Source organism: Poromitra crassiceps (genome assembly GCF_964638095.1).
Source record: "Poromitra crassiceps genome assembly, chromosome: 11".
Lineage (NCBI taxonomy): Eukaryota > Metazoa > Chordata > Actinopteri > Beryciformes > Melamphaidae > Poromitra > Poromitra crassiceps.
Window position 1 is genome coordinate 40,595,778 of NC_139643.1, and position 20,824 is coordinate 40,616,601.

General features: G+C 45.1%; 1 protein-coding gene across 1 annotated transcript in view; it reads right to left on the reverse strand.

Annotated features, from left to right (window-relative positions):
* Positions 1-19,520, reverse strand: part of ptp4a2b (protein tyrosine phosphatase 4A2b) — a 44,021-nt gene extending 24,501 nt beyond the window's left edge. The window contains exon 1 of the mRNA XM_083646109.1: positions 19,395-19,520. The gene's annotated coding sequence lies outside the window, so the exon portion shown is untranslated. The remainder of the gene's footprint in view (positions 1-19,394) is intronic.
* Positions 19,521-20,824: the final 1,304 nt, after the last annotated feature.

A 20,824-nucleotide genomic window follows, 5' to 3' on the forward strand; every position in this document is an offset into this window, starting at 1 on the left:
TCAGATGAAGGCTACAGGGAACTAACAATATAATAGCCTGTTCTTACCTTAACCAGTTTAAAGTTTAAGCAAATATTCCCAGCTGAGCTTGTGATGTTTAATTAGCCTATTGTCCGTTCTGAAAGAGACTTGGACCACCGCGTGTCAATCAGCTGTAGCCTGCTTTTGATAACATTAACGTCATCATTAACAATAGCGTTAGACCTGCTTGGTTTCAGAAAATACTTTTTAAGGTTGGATTCGTGTCTCATCTCTCTCATATCTCTGCATGTCGATATGCGGGCGCGGTAGCCCGTCCACCTGTTGAGACAGAGCTGCTGACCGAGGTGCACAATCAATCAAAGCACGTGCATCCTAATTGTAAATGTAACAGCTGTTTCGTTCATCAAAATATTCACTTGGGCTGGCTATTTAAAAGAAGGAGGAAATTTAATTTGAGCCTATTACAATTCAAATTGTGCTGAGAGCCAGGGGATTATTTTCACCGGACTTTGTAACCAAAACTACCCGAGTTTAATTAGTCAGACTTTGATTGAAAAAGAAACCGGTAATAATTACCGGTTAACAAAAACCCTGCGGTGCACGGTAGGGATGGGCATTTCTAGCAAAAACACTATTCGAAATTCGCTGGCCATTCGCTGGAAATTCGACTTTTAATCGAAATTCGAAAAAAATAAAAAATAAAAAATAAATGTTTTTTTTTTTTTTTACATTTTTAATTTTTTTTACATTGACATTTTCGAAAATAAAAAACTGTTTTGACAATCATGAGTGGTTCATTAAATATTTAGTAGGCTCAGGTCTGAGTGCCAAAGGGGTGCCAAAGTCACCCCCTCTCCCTCTTCATGGGATTTCATCTGCCATTCATTTTTCCAGAAACCTTGCTTAAAATGCTTATAGAAATTGTTTTACTTGCTCAAACCAAGCGATTCGACTATACTTAGAATCAGGGGAGACAATGCAACATTTCACAAAAAAAAAAAAAAAAAAAAACATTTTTTTTTTCGAATTTCGAATTTCGAATTTCGATTTTCAATAATAAAAGTCGACCTTGATAATAACAACGATTATTCGAAAATTCGAAATTCGATGCCCATCCCTAGTGCACGGCAGCACTAATAGTAGAATCAACTAAAATACATTCAATTGCAGTGTGGTTATGGATGTCCAAGTGACGAGACTGCACGTGATGAGCATGTTTAGATGGAGTAGCAGCAGCTTGTACGCTTGAACAAAGCCCCATACCATCATCATCATCACTGACCTGGAGCACTGCCAGCAGGAGCTTTTAAACTGATCACACAAAGCACATGGAGAGAGAGAGAAAGGGGGGGGGGGGGGCGGAGAGCACACTGCTACAGTGGGAGGGGCTAATTGAAAGCCGCACTGTGGAAAGGATTTCACTGCCATCATGTTAAGAGTTAATGCGGTGGGCCGTGGCAGCAGCTCTTGTAGACATCTCTGACACGAGAAACCTGGCCCACCCAGGAGCCCTCCGCACCCCCCCCCCCCCCACACACACACACACCTTGCTGAAGATCCATCATCTCTCAATCCCCCCCCCCCCCTCTCCTGTCCTACCCCCTGCCCCTTGACAACGTTTGAAACATGGATAGATTAGCAGCAGGATTGTGAATAGCTAATATAACACACTGCTGTGCTCGCTAATCCCAGCCTCACATCCCGCTGATGCAGACTACAAATCCAGCTGAGCTGCTGCCACAAACAAACAGGGCCCACTGGTTTCCATGGTTGTAATAGCCCCGCCCCCCGCCCCCCAATGGAACAATTGTGTTATTGCAAAGCAGAAAAAAGTGATTTAAAATGGATGCTGCGTTGTGCCAAAATGGGCTCAGCTCACGATGACATGTAGGTGAACAAACAGCCACAATCTGGCTGGGCCAAATCGAGTGGGCACAAGGGTGAGGCGGCAGGGCGGATATAAAAACAAGGCGAAAAAAGAAACAAAAAATAGAAAACATGCAAGGCAAAGCAAACGTCTGGAACTGGAATTGAAGACACTGAGGCAAAACATCCCCCTTATACACAAAATATGGAACGTCTGAAGCCATCCTATTCCTCCCTTGGGTCAGATGTTAGTATTGCATGCAACCCTGTCTGGTGGTCTGAGGGTGTGCCTGGGTCTCGCTGCTGTTTGGTCTGGACCCGGGCTGGGTCTGGGGCTGGGGCTGGGTACGACCAGACTGCACTGCCTTGGAGCAGCTGATGGGCTAATTTGCTGGGATTGGAGCCAGGGAGCAGGGGGAGTTGCCTGCCTGCCGTCCTCTGCAGGCTGGAAGACGGAGGCCAGGAGGGAGTCTTGTTCTGCTCAGAGTCCTTTGGCCTTGGGGGGACAAGGAGAGAAGCGTGGACGGCACCGGGGAGATAAAGGGCCCTGCCAACTCACTCTCTGCCAATACCCTCGCCTCACACACACACACCTGCTGGCTACACACACCGCAGTGACCGCACACACTTTCCCTTATAGAGCTCAACAGTCACGTGACATTGTTTGCCCCGGAAGAGAGTTCCCCCATTCATTTTCTCCATAGACATTTCGAAAAATCCTTATATAACAAGTTTTCAGGCTGGAACCAAGCCAACCCGTGACCTACCCGAATCGTGAGTGACCAACCATAAAACATTTCACTGCAGGGAGCAAAAACAAAAAATAAAAACGGAGGGAAATCGAAAATTCAATTTTTTTTTATTTATTTTTTTTGCTCCAACTGAAATGTTTTACGGTCACTCACGATTCAGTAGGTCACGGGTTGGCTTGGTTCCAGCCTGAAAACTTGTTATATAAGGATTTTTAAAATAAAGTCTATGGAGAAAATTAATGGGGAACTCACTTACGGGGCTGGAAAGGAAACGTCAGTGAAAGTCATGTGACCGTTGAGCTCGACAGCACCTTACCACACACATGCAAACACAAAGAGGCACGTTCCCTCCATGGCTAGTATGCACACAGACACACGCACACTTGCATGAATGCAATGCGGGCATTGGCAAGGAGCTCACGATACAATACGTACCATGATACATCGGGTCACGACACAATTGTATCACAATACAGTGAGAATACAACAGATATTGCGATATATTGCAATACTTTACATAATTTACGAAAAGTTTTAAAAATAGAGCTGAAAATACAACTTGCCGTGTACCACCCAGGTAATGTAATAAATAATATGTGCATCACATTATATTGATAACTCAGTGGACACACAAATTGAGTCAAACTATTTCATTCAAAATAATCTATTAGACTGTTATTTGCACATTTGTTTCCCACTGTGTTAACTGAAAATAAAGTGCATAAGTATTCTTATTGTGTTACTGAACACACGGGCTGTGCCAAAAATCCATAGTGATGCGATACAGCGGGATATTTTTCTGAAATACTGATACAGCATTGCCGGGGGGAAATATTCAGATATACTTCCGCATCGATTTTATTGCACAGCCCTAAAGGTGTTAGGTGGGTGTTCCCCTTTGATACGGCTAAGAAAGAAAGAGAAAGAATGTCAGGAGAAGACGCCCCCAGTACAGAGAGTGTGAATCCATCAGTGGGCAAAGGCACAGGGCCCAAGCGTCACTCACAAAGGCATCTCTTCATTCCTGTGGCCTCTAGAAATGTTGAATAACAGATAATGTATAGGCCCCTGAACTGGGCCAAGAGCACAGGGACGGAGGAAGACTAACAGATAATGTATAGGCCTGAACTGGGCCAAGAGCACAGGGACGGAAGAAGACTAACAGATAATAATGTATAGGCCTGAACTGGGCCAAGAGCACAGGGACAGAGGAAGACTAACAGATAATGTATAGGCATGCCCTGAACTGGGCCAAGAGCACAGGGACGGAGGAAGACTAACAGATAATGTATAGGCCTGAACTGGGCCAAGAGCACAGGGACAGAGGAAGACTAACAGATAATGTATAGGCCTGAACTGGGCCAAGAGCACAGGGACGGAGGAAGACTAACAGATAATGTATAGGCCTGAACTGGGCCAAGAGCACAGGGACAGAGGAAGAGTCAAATGTGGACAAGAGATAAGATGTGAAGAGAACAGAAAGACACAGTGCCACAAAGCAGGGAAGAGATGGACACAGTCAAACAAACAGAGAGAGAACCAAAGCAACGAGCGGGGAAGACAAGCAAAAGAAAGACAGAAAGGAGCAAGATGGGGACGGAGAGAGAGGGGACAGACAGAGACACAGGAGAGACAGACAGAGACAGAGAGAGAGTGCAGTAGCAAAGAGCTTGGGAGTGAGTATGGCCATGATAAAGGCGTAGATGGCGCCTGCACCAGGCCCCAGCTGGTTGCTTGCTGTGATATCAGTGCTGTTGATAGGCTGGGTGGGTGGATCACACCTCATGTTGAGACCGCCCTCGCTCTGAGTGACCTGACACAGAAACACAAACGCCTACTAAGTACTAATGTCACACTGCCCGTAGTGTAGGGCTGAGCTAGGTAATGTCACACTGCCCGTAGTGTCACACTGCCCGTAGTGTAGGGCTGAGCTAGGTAATGTCACACTGCCCGTAGTGTAGGGCTGAGCTGGGTAATGTCACACTGCCCGTAGTGTAGGTAGGGCTGAGCTGGGTAATGTCACACTGCCCGTAGTGTAGGGCTGAGCTAGGTAATGTCACACTGCCCGTAGTGTAGGGCTGAGCTGGGTAATGTCACACTGCCCGTAGTGTAGGGCTGAGCTAGGTAATGTCACACTGCCCGTAGTGTAGGGCTGAGCTGGGTAATGTCACACTGCCCGTAGTGTAGGGCTGAGCTAGGTAATGTCACACTGCCCGTAGTGTAGGGCTGAGCCGGGTAATGTCACACTGCCCGTAGTGTAGGGCTGAGCTAGGTAATGTCACACTGCCCGTAGTGTAGGGCTGAGCTAGGTAATGTCACACTGCCCGTAGTGTAGGGCTGAGCTGGGTAATGTCACACTGCCCGTAGTGTAGGGCTGAGCTGGGTAATGTCACACTGCCCGTAGTGTAGGGCTGAGCTAGGTAATGTCACACTGCCCGTAGTGTAGGGCTGAGCTAGGTAATGTCACACTGCCCGTAGTGTAGGGCTGAGCTGTGTGTTGGCAAGAACCTGGCGATATGATACGTAATATGTGGACAGACTCTGTTACCTTGTTGGCTGAGACGCAATGCTGTAAAGTAAATAAACAACCTCATTTTGGGGGTAGGAAAAACCATGTACAGCGGTTAAGATTCAATATATTGCAATATATTGTGATACTCTCTGTAAGCAAGGAGATATCGATACAGTATCACAAAACATAATATCATGATACCCAAGTGTATCAATACTTTCTTACACCCCTAAAAAAAAGAAGGGGGAGAGTAGCGGGTGACAAGATAGGAGGAAAAAATCCCCCTAGTTGATAAGGACAATTAAGCCCGCTATGTGCTCCCGGGTCAGAGTCCGCGACCGAAGGGACCTGTCAATGTGGGACATAGTGACAGTGACGGGTCAGCGCAGCAATCAGCAAATAGTGCCCACACACACACAGGAAGTACACATTCAACTGTCCCTCATATCACTCATGCTTGTACACATACAAAGACAAACACACAGGCAGGCAGGCAAGCAAACGGGCAACAAAACTAGAACTACAAGAGGCTGCACTGTTAAGCTAACTCCCTTTTCTGAGCCTCACTGCCCAATTTACCTACTGTAGCATAACAAGAGAGAGGCTGAACTCCCTCCTCGGCATGTCTGGACAAGACAGAATAGAGAAGGGAGGGATCGGACGCAGACGTGAAACGCCGACAGAGAGGCCCAAAGCGCCGTGATTGGCCGACAGAAGCCATGGGGCTTGAAAGTGATCCTGGAGGTGGCAGAGTTTCTGAGCGGCCTCGCGCTTTTGTTGACTGAATTGTGATGACAGGGTGATATTGTGAGAAGTTCTCAGAAATCTGCCAATGGGTTTCTTAGAAGCCCGGTTAGTCACGGGACGGCGGAGAACAGGTGCACCTTTATCAGGAGGAGGACTCTTCTGAGAACAGTGGCTGTAGTTCAACTGCCATGAGGGTAGGGGGAGAGAGAGAGGGGGTCCTCCTTGAGGCGATGCTTAACTCCTAAGCAGTGTGTGGAACATTGCCACCGCTACCAGCGCCTTCCTTAAAGCGGTTACAAAAGGCCAGAACCGACGCCCGTCTGTCCGGCAACAAACAACAGCTGATGTGTATCGTGCAGCACCTTGCACATTGTGAAGCACGGGGGGGAGGAATCAGCACCTTATAATTTTAAAGTGAGCCACAGATGGTCACGTCTGTGTTTACCTGCATCAAGGTAGGACCACGCACAGACAGTCTGACTCAGGCTTGTGGTCGTCTCTGTCTGGAATAATAAAGCGGTGTTTTTCACAGGGCTATTACTGCAGTCCCTGAAGATATACAGGCACCCCTCTCAGAGTCGTGACACTCTGAACTTGACTCAGAGAATAGCACAGGGCCGACCTGTTCCGAGAAGGAGGAGGTTAAGGTACTGCCAGTTCAGAACGTAAAACAAGGTGATAGATAGATAGATCTCCAGAAGAAAGATAAGATAGATCTCCAGAAGAATCTTAACAGGTTGCAACGTAGGTTCACAGGGGCGAAACAAGTTCATCGTCAGGCTATATTATGACAATAACTGGCACAAAAATACTTTGCATTTGGTGGTAGGGATGCCGCTGTTCATATTATAAAGTCGACAACACCGGTGTTACCGCCCGGTGACACGGCCGTTTAGAAGAAAAGATATTTGTGGGCTCAATACCCCGTTTTTTCCCGCTTCTCAGACCGACACAGCCATCAAGGTATTTGGATATCTGGTGTGTTACCGTGTAACACCGGTAACAAGAGTACTATTACACTATACTAGAGCCTATTTGGTGGCCAAAAGTAGCACTGCAACTAACGATTATTATCATTGTCGATCAATCTATCGATTATGTTCTTGATTAATCGTTTAGTTGTTTAGTCTTATATGTACATACACACACACACATACTGTATAGAGAGAGAGAGAGAGAGAGAGAGAAAACATCCCACCTGTTATAGCGTGCATGTGTGGGCGGACTGTATTTGATCAAGCCTAGAAATAGATTGGGGGGTTAAAATAAATAAATAAATAAAAATCTATAAATGCAACACAACATGCACAGAAAAACCCTCCGTGCTGCCTTGCCTGCATACCTCGGGTGCCTCCAGGCAGCCCATAGCACACTACTTATGACGGGTTTTCCCAGTTCACCAACAACGTAAGCCTCATCTAGCCTGCTTCACACCACTCTAATCTGCTCAAAACAATAGCAAAAGTATGTAGAGTGTGTGAGTGCGTGCTGTGAAGCAGCAGTGGAACAATCAAAGAGAACTGTGCTAAGCATTAGCGGCAAATGGTTTCGCACTAGTGTTCACGTCTGACACAAGCCCAAGGCTGTACGGCACCGAAGGCCCTAAACAGAGCACGCCGTTGACATTTGGATCATAGAAGCACAGCACACATCCTCATTTGACCCCCAGTCACCTCAACGAGGCTACCTCTCTCTCTCTCTCTCTGCCCCCGGAGGACAGCAGCTGATCTTCTGCCGGTGTGGACAGTACTTGTTGTTCTGGCGTGGTGTTGTCTCCGGGTGAGGGGGGGCTAAGGGAGGGGAGGTGAGAGAATATGTAATCCGGCCTGTTTTTTCCTGAACAGACAAACACCCCCTACGCACACTCGCACACAGCAAAGCCCACTTATCACACTGCCTTGCAGCCTCTGAGTGAGCACAGATAAACAGCGTGACGATCAAAGGCCTCCGATAGCGCTTAGAGAGGGAGGGCGCGCGGGGGGGGGAGACAAGGGCCGATGGTGCTCTGGAAAGGCCTGAAAGAGACCAGTTCCATGGAACCTTAGAAATGAGCAGTGAAAAGAGGAAGAGGAAAAACAGATCAGGACAAAGGCCGGGCCTTGCTGAACTCTCTGTAGGCCGCCTAGCTGCTCCTTTTCCGCCAACTGGACACTAAATCAACACCAGCATCTGATCAATTAGCACAGTGATGTCAATAGGTTTGCACTTTTCAATGTAGGGAGTTCCCGGGAGTCGGGACCACAGGTGGCCATTTGAGTGGGTCCCAGGCAAATTGAGCGAGTGGGTAACTCACGTCACGTAACCTGGGGGTGTTATTCCAGGACTTGATCGCCACAACGCGCCCCTCCCCTCCGCTCCCACACACACACTTCCCCTCCCCCTCAAAATTCAAGCACCTTGTGCGAACCCCATTTATCGATTGACTTATCTATTCCTGATCAATTTTCTGTGCGTGTGTGTGTGGGGGGGGGGGGAGTAGGCCTATGACCTAATAGACCCTTTTACAGTTTGTAAACAGCATGACGTATTTTGTGGGCGGAGCTGAATTCGTTGCAGAAAGTTACAACTTTACAACTAAATATGGAAGATCCCGACGCCTCCTCCACGTATTTTAAAGCTTCGCCAGCAACAGACAGTTATCTTACATAAATAAGCTAACTCTTTCAATAGGGTGAGGTTTCCTGACCCGTACTCACTGTCAGGATGGGTCTAGGAGCCAATGCATCGCCAAAGTTGCAGTGCCGCACATCGCCATATTCCTAGTGGGAATTAGGGGTGTCAAAATTAATCGTATAACCGATGCATCGAGATGCGGATGTGTGAATTGAATCGAAGACAAATGAATCGTTGAATCGTTTACGTTTAAATTTCTGTTGACATTCCGATTTTAAAGCACTTTCTAAGTAAAAAGGGACTTGATATTTATCTGACTGCTTGTATTAATTGAGGAAAAAGTAGCCATGTGCAGTAATAATACGGAAAATTGAGGATTTGATACTTGGAGCTGCAATACTTTGAGATGCATCGTGGAATCGAATCGAAGACAGATGAATCGTAATGGAATCTAATCGTGAGGCCAGTGAAGATTCACAGCCCTAGTGGGAATGTCTACGCATACGGCACAAGACGTCTTTTTCCTGTATTCTGGGGATCTCCCTCGTTTCGAGTTCTGCGGAGTTGTGCATACCGCGATGCATGCACAACTAGCCCTGTGACGTCGGCTGTAAAAGGGTCTATATATACAGGTCTTCAGCATCAACGCAGTTGCAAACTGCAGACATTTTTATCTAGTGGCTAATGGATATGAACCCATTTGAAGAAAAATAGAGTGCATCCCCCGTGTCGATAGTGAGTTCACTGCGTCCTCTCGGATTTTAACGCGTCAGAGATGCAGGATGCGTACCTGTTTACATCACCGAATTAGATTCAACTTATAAGAAACCAAGTCGGATAATATCACATTGACTATTATTTGAAAGGCTTATGAGTCAGAAGAACACAATATTGTGCTGATCAAATAGCCTTAGGTAAGATGGGCTCTAAACAAAAACAAGTGTTCTTGCCAACAACATGCTGTAACACTTCCTCTGCTGTGTGGGGAGCACACTGATCCACATTACACAATGAATCTCATTTACCTAGATTAAAAATAAATAAATAAATAAATAATTCTAGCCTCTCACATTTGCAAGTCAAATCGGGTGTTATTCCAACTCTGACGTGACGCGGGAGAAGGTGCGCGGCACGTGCGGAGGCAAAATGTCGTGTGGGAGGTGACAGAATAGTCAGCTATGCGGGTGAAACACCAAAGCAGTTGGAACATTCACCCGTTTCTGAGCCCGAGCCACTTGAACATTCTCTTAATGTTTCAATGGATCTCTGAACATTGATAGGCACCCGTCCAGAACAAGCACAGGATGTGATGTGGCAACGTGGACTCAACTTTCACAACAAATGCACAGCACCGCAGATGTGAGTCATTTATCAATTTACACTTTAGGGGGAACTTTTTTTTTTTAAGAGCCTGCTTATTCGGCTATAATAGCTACATTTATCACTTAACCTGGGGGTGTTATTCCAGGACTTGATCGCCACAACGCGCCCCTCCCCTCCGCTCCCACACACACACTTCCCCTCCCCCTCAAAATTCAAGCACCTTGTGCGAACCCCATTTATCGATTGTCTTATCTATTCCTGATCAATTTTCTGTGCGTGTGTGTGGGGGGGGGGGGGGGGGGGGGTAGGCCTATGACCTAATAGACCCTTTTACAGTTTGTAAACAGCATGACGTATTTTGTGGGCGGAGCTGAATTCGTTGCAGAAAGTTACAACTTTACAACTAAATATGGAAGATCCCGACGCCTCCTCCACGTATTTTAAAGGTTCGCCAGCAACAGACAGTTATCTTAATAAGATAACTCTTTCAATAGGGTGAGGTTTCCTGACCCGTACTCACTGTCAGGATGGGTCTAGGAGCCAATGCATCGCCAAAGTTGCAGTGCCGCACATCGCCATATTCCTAGTGGGAATTAGGGGTGTCAAAATTAATCGTATAACCGATGCATCGAGATGCGGATGTGTGAATTGAATCGAAGACAAATTAATCGTTGAATCAGTTAATAGAAAAATAAAGTTTGTCTCCCGCAAAAAAAACCTTTGTGGAGAGTGGAAGAGAGCAAACCTTAAAATATCCCACAGCAATCGTGCAAATTGAATCGTTTACGTTTAAATTTCCGTTGACATTTCCGATTTTAAAGCACTTTCTAAGTAAAAAGGGACTTGATATTTATCTGACTGCTTGTATTAATTGAGGAAAAAGTAGCCATGTGCAGTAATAATACGGAAAATTGAGGATTTGATACTTGGAGCTGCAATACTTTGAGATGCATCGTGGAATCGAATCGAAGACAGATGAATCGTAATGGAATCTAATCGTGAGGCCAGTGAAGATTCACAGCCCTAGTGGGAATGTCTATACGCATACGGCACAAGACGTCTTTCTCCTGTATTCTGGGGATCTCCCTCGTTTCGGCTCGAGTTCTGCGGAGTTGTGCATACTGCGATGCATGCACAACTAGCCCTGTGACGTCGGCTGTAAAAGGGTCTATATATACAGGTCTTCAGCATCAACGCAGTTGCAAACTGCAGACATTTTTATCTAGTGGCTAATGGATATGAATCCATTTGAAGAAAAATAGAGTGCATCCCCCGTGTCGACAGTGAGTTCACTGCGTCCTCTCGGATTTTAACGCGTCAGAGATGCAGGATGCGTACCTGTTTACGTCACTGAATTAGATTCAACTTATAAGAAACCAAGTCGGATAATATCACATTGACTATTATTTCAAAGGCTTATGAGTCAGAAGAACACAATATTGTGCTGATCAAATAGCCTTAGGTAAGATGGGCTCTAAACAAAAACAAGTGTTCTTGCCAACAACATGCTGTAACACTTCCTCTGCTGTGTGGGGAGCACACTGATCCACATTACACAATGAATCTCATTTACCTAGATTAAAAATAAATAAATAAATAATTCTAGCCTCTCACATTTGCAAGTCAAATCGGGTGTTATTCCAACTCTGACGTGACGCGGGAGAAGGTGCGCGGCACGTGCGGAGGCACAATGTCGTGTGGGAGGTGACAGAATAGTCAGCTATGCGGGTGAAACACCAAAGCAGTTGGAACATTCACCCGTTTCTGAGCCCGAGCCACTTGAACATTCTCTTAATGTTTCAATGGATCGCTGAACATTGATAGGCACCCGTCCAGAACAAGCACAGGATGTGATGTGGCAACGTGGACTCAACTTTCACAACAAAACAAATGCACAGCACCGCAGATGTGAGTCATTTATCAATTTACACTTTAGGGGGAACTTTTTTTTTTAAGAGCCTGCTTATTCGGCTATAATAGCTACATTTATCACTTCCTCCCTTTTCATCTGCCAGACAACACGCCAGTGAGACCTTTTGTTCTGCTGAACAGAGCTCAACACGTCACGTGACATCGTGACGTCGTCTTGTGTTCCAGAGTATTTCCCATTTATTTTTCTGAATCACGGTTCGAAAAATCCTTATCGAAAGAGTTTTAAGCCTGGAACCAAGCCAACTGCTCTTCGGGAGAATCGTGACCATAAAACATTTGATTGAGTTGAAAAGACATCGAAAAATGGACAAAAGTATAAGGCAGTAGTTTCCAACCTTTTTTTCTCATGTACCCCTTGAGCTGTTTTGCCATGTCAATAGTAGTAGCCCATCACTCATGCCTGTTAATGATGCTCCTAAATGTTAGTGTAATATGCAGACGTACAAAGAAATCCATACAAAAGATATTTTTCACTGAATTGACGGTGTTTGAGCTTGGCCTCCTTTTTTCCTTTTGTAACCAGGCTCCCCTAAACCTGAATCTGGAGCGACAGCAACTGGATGTTTTTGAGTTATTTATCAGTCATGTAACAGTTGACACCTGTTGGGGGAGAAGTTGTGACGTGCACACATGCTATTTTAACAATGGGTTTATGAAATGACTTTTCAAATGACCCCCCCCCCCCAGTCAGTCAGCCCCTCCCATCCCTGCTGCTGCGTGCTGTTGTGAGCGCTGTCTGTCAGCCTCAACGTTAAACACTGGGGACAGATCTCCTCCTGGAGAAAATAAACTAACATCATTAGCCACAAAACTGGGGATATTTTCTGGCCATGGGATTAACATGACCAGTAAGCCAGGCAATGACGATAGCAGAGTAGCATCAGCATGTGCTTTTATCACAGCTACGTCATCAATTTGCTAATTATTACCATCAATGTTAGCGGAGGTTTAGCTAACATATTAGCATCAATGCTAGCGGAGATTTAGCTCTGTTAAAACCACATTTCCAGAGATGGCAGTGGCAAGAGAATACACACAGGCGTAGATAAGGGTCTTACCTACATGTGTATGAGGGGGATTGTGTTCACAACATGTACAACTAACGTTACTTGCTCAGTTGCTGGTCTGTCTAACCAGAGATATGATGCACTCAGACAGCCAGGATAGAGGGAGCGCTTATAATATACACCAGCGCAGCTGAGCGCATGTTGAAACTGTCACGAGCGGGTGGAGTTGAAGGTGTTACCGGTGGGCATGTTATGTAATCGGTGTATGCCTCACCGCCGTGTAACACCGGTAACACCTAATATCGCGGCAAGCCTATTACTCAGTACTCATATTGGGTTGAAAACAGGAAAGAACGTGAAGTTTCTTCTATGTCTTAACATGTTCACAACACAACCGACTTCTGCTTATCCTCCCCTCCACCTCTCCGCTCTACCGCTTCTCTGAACTGGGGATAGGGTGCGCTTCGCTTATTTAATTCCGCCAGCGTGTCGCACTTGAGTGGAGTTGGCCTTTTTTATTATTAAATCTGACAAATTTAAAATCAAACAGATAATCACGATAGTCCGATGTAGAAGGCTCAGAGGTCGGTCCATCAAAGATGGTCGATGCCATCGTCCATCGTGCCAACCCTACTGTGGGAAGCACCTGGTCTCACGCGAGCTGTGGGAGAACAAAGATGCACCGGCCAAAATGCCAAAGCAGAGGGTTCAAGAGTCCACAAACCAATGGCTGGCAGTACACGCACTCCGTCTATCTCTTTTATACAGTCTATGTCACACACTCCGTCCATCTCTTTTATACAGTCTATGGGCCAGACAGATACAGAGGCAGTGAGGCCTGGGCCCCACTCTACCCGTTTGCCTACATGTCAACTTTACATACTTGTGCATCAAACCCCTCACCGAATGGGCCAAGTGGTGAGCCTGCCGGCGCAGCCTGCATGCAGCTCCTCGAAAAATGTGACTTGACGCAGCTGACACGAACAGCGCGAGTATAATATCATGTAGATGGGGAGATAACAGGAGAGAGTGAAAGCTCTGGCAAGGCTTCTAAGTCGAGGCTGGTATGTCTTCCGCTTAAACACTGGCAGACAGCAGCAGTGGAAAAGGAGATGTGGCAAAACATTTGCATGTTGGGCAAAGGATTACACAGCCACAATGCTGATTAGTCTCGTGAAAACACAAGGCACTCTTTCTACATTCACATTGAGATCTGTCAAACTATCAACAGTTGTGTTTAAAGTGGTTTGTAGGGGCAAAGGATCCAGGAACTCCCAGCGCATGTAGGCGTGCAGCACGGGCATAGTGTGTAGGGTCTGCACCTGACATGTATGGGCATACAAGTCTGTCTCACACTGAATATAGGCTAAATGATGTGGATTGGGCAAATTATTCAAATGACACATGAATGGGAAGTAGAAATTAAGAATGAAGAAGAAAGACTTGTGTGATGACAGCCTGGCAACAAAAAAAGTTTTAAAAGATGACAGATGGTGATTTGATTCAATAAGAGGCTAAACAACTCTCAAAAATAAGCCATGTACCGTAGTCATAATACAGGCAGACAGCCAGCAGCAGAAAGGCCCGTGTGAGAGGGGAACAGCCTGCTCACATTCACGCACGGAGCTGCGGCCGTGCGGCGTCCCGCTGAGGCATCAATCCTGCTGACATTTAGAAACCAACTTGGCCTTCTAACGACAGCATCAGGGGATGCCTGTTGCCATGCCGACAAGCATCTCAGGGGTAGCAACAAGTGCTCGTGCTGGGCCTTTTGGTGTCCCTGGTGAGGAGATCAGAGGAGAGCAGTGGTGCTCCTCTTTAAACATTTGCAGAGACAAGCTGGAGGAGCAGCAGGAGGTGCTGCTGTGTTAAACAGAGTCATGGTTCGGAGTAGATGGCCGCTGACACGCACTGATCTAGGAACTGTTTTAACTTCTGAATTCCAACTTGTTCACCAGAGACTAGGGATGCACCGATATATATATATCGGCCTTGTTGACTGCAATCGGACTATCGGCAAAAAAGTTGCCGTTCACCAATTGTAGTGGCCGATATTTCGCATATTTATCAGTTGGGTCACATAATTTGTCGTTTGTTTCATAATTACATTTGTATGAATTAATTTGTGCTCATTCAAAGTGTAGTGTGATGAACGGCTCAAAAGACTTTAAAACAGGTCAGTTATTTGTTTATAATGAATATTTATTTGTTTCCCTGTCAAAAAATGGCGTACTAAAAAAAAACATCGCTATCGGCCGAATTGTTATTTTAAACATTGGTATTTCGGCCGAGGATTTTGCAATCGGTGCAGCAATCCCACACAGACGTCAAACTAGACCTTAGATCAGCTCCTGCATGGGGGGCAAATCCATCCCGCTAAGCCGATGGCTACAATGAACACTAGCCAGAGGGCATGCTGTGAGGAGGAGCCACACATTTCATGCTTTTAATAAGCTGCTGAAGGAAATGAAGAAAAAGCCACACATCCTCCAGTAAGAAGCAACAATGGCTACTAGGCAGGAGGAAAACACAGCACGCTTGTTTGTGCGCCTCAAACCAGCATTTTCTAGACCTCAAAAGTACAACACTTTCTGGGCCAGTAAAGATGAGCAACAATATACCGTATATAAAAACAACAACAATAGCTCCAATAACAACAATAACAGCCTTTACCAATAACATAGCACGTTTTGACACATGACCGTGTTTATCATCGGTTAGCTATGGCTCCGGTAGCTGTAGCTAGACAAGGCAGGTAGCTGTAAACACTGAAGACAATAGGAGATCCTATTCCTTCCTACCTGTTGCTATAGTTTCAGTGGGCAGCCTTGCAGCAGCAGCATCCAGAAGAGGTGTCAATCTGTCAGAGACACTGCCAGCACTACCTAGCCTGTGCCTTTGCTTTATTGCAGTGCTGTGGCAACAACAGTCAACAAACAGGGTGCCAACCTGGGCATGATTCATTAATCAACACACAGTCAAAGGAATAAGGCCTACAGAAGGTGTCCATGGCTACTGGTGCACAATTAGATATGGCTATTCACCCAATGGCTCCACATGAGGAAAGAGGCATCTAATCCTAGCTTGGAAATTTGGGACAATCTCAACCCAACAACATTCAATTGCATAGGAGGGCTTAGCAAGCAGGCCCGCACTAAAACCAAAGCGTGTGTTCCGTTCTTATTGCAGCCAGACACCCATGGGGCATAACCAAATTTTAAAATGGGCAAATCTGTTAAGCCAGCCAGTCACTGTGGAAGGGAGCCTCTTCGACCCCACCTTTCAACAGTCGGGCACCCTGTGGCTGGATGGGCTGGGTGCCAGTAGGCTACAGCGTAGAGCCTCTCCTCCCTGCTAACCCTGCCCGGCCTCAAGTTACTGTACACTGAGCTCGCCTTTCACAGTTACGGTAACCAAGGCTGAGGACTTCCCTTCATGTCACACTCGCCTTTCTTTATGACGGTCATAGAGAGGAACCACCCTCTCCTTGGTGTGAAAGGTCACATACACACACACCCACTCTCTCTCTCCCTCTCTCTCTCTCTCACGCTCACTCATCATAACACACACACTCTCTCACACACACACACAGCTAGATTTAGGCTTACTACTGCACATTGCAATTTTAAACATCACCCCATCCGTGAACACAACATAGCAATTGCAATTTAGATGTCGCTAATTATATTAACCAGATGAGCCAGATCTGTGTGACTCATACACTGCACACTGCCAATAGAAACCCCAACACTGCCAATAGAAACCCAAAGAGGTACAATGAGGATGCTCCAGGTGTGGATCCAATTTCAGTTTTTACAATCCCTTTGCAGACACAAACGCTTCCACCTGCAATAAATGTAGGCTTATGCAATGCTGTTACTTACTACAGAGAGAAATGAAATGAACCATGACCCATAACGGGAACAACCACAGAAGCAGTTCTGAGGTTTGCCAGGTGTTTATATGTCTTGTCTTGTGGACAGATCTTGTAAACGCGATAGCGTCACAACCGTGCAAGACGCAGTCACGAAACTTTACAAGGGTGTTGATATCAGAATGAAGGCCGAGTTCGAAGATGGGTGTGGTCCAAGCCAGGGGGGCGGCACCCTACTTTACGCTCCTGGCCAACATTTAAGTCGCGGGCGTCGTGGCTGGTTTGATCCAATCACAAGATGGTCTCTAGTTTACATAGTGATGGACACAGGCAATGTGAGTGTGACATACAGTATGGCATGTCATGAATGAAGGCCTCCTAACTGCACGGACCTGCCCTTAGCTGCAGGTTGTGCTATCAGGACTGAGTGGAGCTAGGCTATTTCAAGAGTGGCCCCTGGCATCATGTGTCAATTAGCTTTAATATAAAGCAGGTCACCAGTATAAGTGACCCACTTCCATAATAAATGTGAATGAAGCACTCGCACTCACAGTAGCCTACTACAGAGACACTGCATGAAATAGGCCACGCCCAACACGGGGGAAAAGCTCCGTTCATTTCCACACACCAGCGTCATTTTCCTTTAATTAAACATAGCTAAAAGCTGTTGTGTGGTGGGCTGCGCAGACAACATATGTAAAAAATCGCCAGTTAAAGTTTTTTTGTACTCCCAAGGAAAACAAGGAAGCCATTGAGAATTGGCAAGAAGAAAAATGTGGATGTTGCTGTCAATGAAGTAAGTTGGAGTGTTCATCTTCCGTATATACGATCTTTTTGTGCAACACCCGGCCATGCACGCGACATAGGAGAACGCCAGGATTGGACGGGAGTTTGTGTTTTCCCCCGTTTTGGGCGTGGTTTCTGAATGATGACGCGCTCCGCAGTGTCTCTATGAGAAGAGTTGTGAAACAAAACTTAAAGAGATTGCCCAAGTGTTTTAAGTGCATGCTACTGATGCATATTATTAACCTGAATGTTACAATATAAATGCCATTTTATTTTCTTATAACTTGTTAAAATATTGAAAGGTTGAGAAAGCAGTGGCACATCCATCAAATCAAATATTCACTTTATAACCAATAGCTCTGTTCTGTTACTTCCATCATACATGCCATGCCCTCGGATACGTTGAATAAGTGATTTCAAGGATTTAATCTTTAATATACACATTTTCTCTCGACACTCTCTCAAGGAAGACTTGGTCTCTTAACATTTATTTGGCTATATTGTGTCATCAGCCTAATTGGTTAATTAGCTCATTAACTACTTTTGAGTAAGAAATTGAGTAAAACATCAATATTTCTACACCTGTGAGACAAATTAGGTCACCTTGCAGTGACTCATAAGCAGGAATGCTTGCTTGCTATACCAGTTACTGATTGACTCATCCGCCCATGCCCGTAGGAGCGTTCAAAGCTATTCATTCACATTAGTTACCCACTAGAAATTATTACCAGAGAAGAGAGATTGAAAACATTGGAAGGTCATAAAATGAAAACTGAGAGGCATGGGAATGCAGTGAGTATCACAGCTGCTCAAGTCAACTTCCTCCCCAACTGCATTTCCTCAATTTCACTTCAGCCCATATGGCTAAATGGCTGGGTGCTATCTGTTTTTGGAAACCAGAGAGCTAAATTATAGAGCCACCCACCTAGTGTTAGCCCATTTTCTACTTGGAAGGCTGACTAATTTGCTCAGTCAAAATAGGCTAAGCTAACGTTAACGACAAAGACAGTAGTTGAATAACACCAAGGGCACCCTATACAAGAAAATGCTGTTGTTAAACTGATCTGAAATATCATGCTTCCAGTGCCAGCCACCTCGTCATCCTGTTTAAATGTTAGCCAAACATAACGCTTGAAAAGAAATGGGTCAACCATGCGCTGGGTCAAGATTTTTCACAAAGGGCGGAAGGCAACGTTAACGCTAGCTCAGTCGCCAGCTAACGAGCTAACCTGTGTACGTATGGTAACGTTAGCAATTGTTCAACACCAGTGTGACACTTGATCATTTTGATAGTTAACGTTACGTCCATAGTGTAGTTTTCAGCCGTGTATTAACTGAGTTCTTAACATTAGCTATTAGCTCAAACAGTTAGCGGGTAAAATCGTTAAGGTTAAGCTAACGTTAGGTGTTGACCAAGAGAATCGCTGCCTTTACTGGTGCCACCGTTAGCTCATCCTAGCTCTTCTTGCACAAATGAACAAATTAATGAGCATCGTACAGCTATGACCAAAGTATCAATTAGTGTTAAGAGTCTGCGAGACCATTATATACTTGCTAGTGGTCGTAGTCAATATTTCCCCCCCCCCGTATGAAATCGCCTGATCCCTAACAGCTAGCAGCTAATGGTCGTAGCTAAGTTAGCAGGCTAGCTCATCTCCGTCACTTGCCTTCACCAAGAAACGATCACACGTCTAGTTTCGTTAACATTGGCAAACTTGCGACGTTACCAAACACCAGTTGGCGATTATTTATTTCAGCTTCAATGTTATTGTATAAACAGCGTACACTACTGCTTATTCTAACCGTCCTGCTTTATTGAGCTAATGTTAACGTGGCTACACTAGCTCGCTTCCTTAGACAGCCTGTGCTTTGCCTTGTGTGGTGCTTGATTACCTTTACAGTGTGTTCGCCCAACTTTTAAATAAGCCATCGCATATCTGCGGTGTTGCTACACGAATAGTTCCAATAAGTCCCTTTTAGTTAGTTAGTTTGTTACTTACGAAGTGCAGGTTGAACATTGAAATCCCGTGACTACCCCAGAGAAAGTGGAGGGAGAGCAGAAACCGCTGTCAGGTCGCCTTTTTGTTCCTCTTCAATGTGGCAGCTTGCGTTCTCGTCGGTGGTCGGGAACTGTTGTGTTGGGGAGGAGCCTCCTCACTCAGTTTGCTGCTGCCAAGTACTTCAAGTGCAATCGGAAATATTGGAATTATCAGATTAACGACCAAATAAAGTGGTAAATAAATACTACTGGGAAACCCGGGGACTTGCTATTATTAGTTGACATGGCATCATATAACGTGATGTTTAAATAGAGAAACTCCGTAACAACCCATGGTAAAGGTGTAGAATAGATCACAATTCATACGTACATTAAAGATTAAGTAGGCCTACATGGTTGATATGCTTCCTTTCACAACTGCAACATAAATTAATTGGCTCAATGCCACTTGATGTGTAAATCATAACAGCCACCCAGACCATTTCTGTGTTATGTGCTATTGTTTGTGTTATGTGTTATTGTGTTATAATTTATTACGACCAAAAGCACTTAAATCTAGGTCCAGTCATACTCGTCATAGGTCTACTTTTCCCACTTGAAAGTAGGAGTTTACGGGCGCACCCGAAGGCAGCATGGGGTGTCTAGCGTCAGTACGACGTAAGAAGAGTCCGACTGGATGATGACAGCTCACCATGGTGACGACACTTAAAAAAAAAAAAAAAAAAATGTAATCCCAGAATATTATGCCAGTACGGCCTGTACTCACGAGTTGTTTTGTCATAAAGATCCCAATGTTACCCAATGTTTTCATCCCAATCAAATCCCTCGTGGATGCGTCTCCTATAATGACTCATGATGAATGACCTTTACATAACACAACCCTGTATAGGGGGTAAAATCAAATAAAACAAGTAGCATAGGGTCACTATTTAACTCACTATAAAGTACTTCAGACACGCTAGTCCATAGCCTATGGACCATAGGAATATTGTAGGAATATAGACTAGTGAATTGTCATAGTGTGCAGTGCACAGTGCATTATGGTTATGCGTCTATGGTTAAATCTAAACGCAGAAATTAGAGTGAGACTAAACTTCTCATTAGCTACTCTATTATTAAGGTTAGCACTCTGTATTTTCATGATACAATCTAATCTTGATACTTTATCTGTAATGGAGAGACATTCCATGTCACTAGCAAACAGTTTCCCATTTAATTAGGTCTATGTATTTAATTGATCATTAATATCAATGAGAATCTGAGATACACATATTGGTAGATCAGGCAGGAGTCAGGTAAGTTAGGAGTCAGGACCCTTTCAAATAAGAATGGCCTGCAATAACATCTATTAGGCTACTTATCTCCCTCTAGTGTCCATTCATTTACTTGCAACAACATGCTATGTAATGGGTCACATGCAGAAATGCTAAT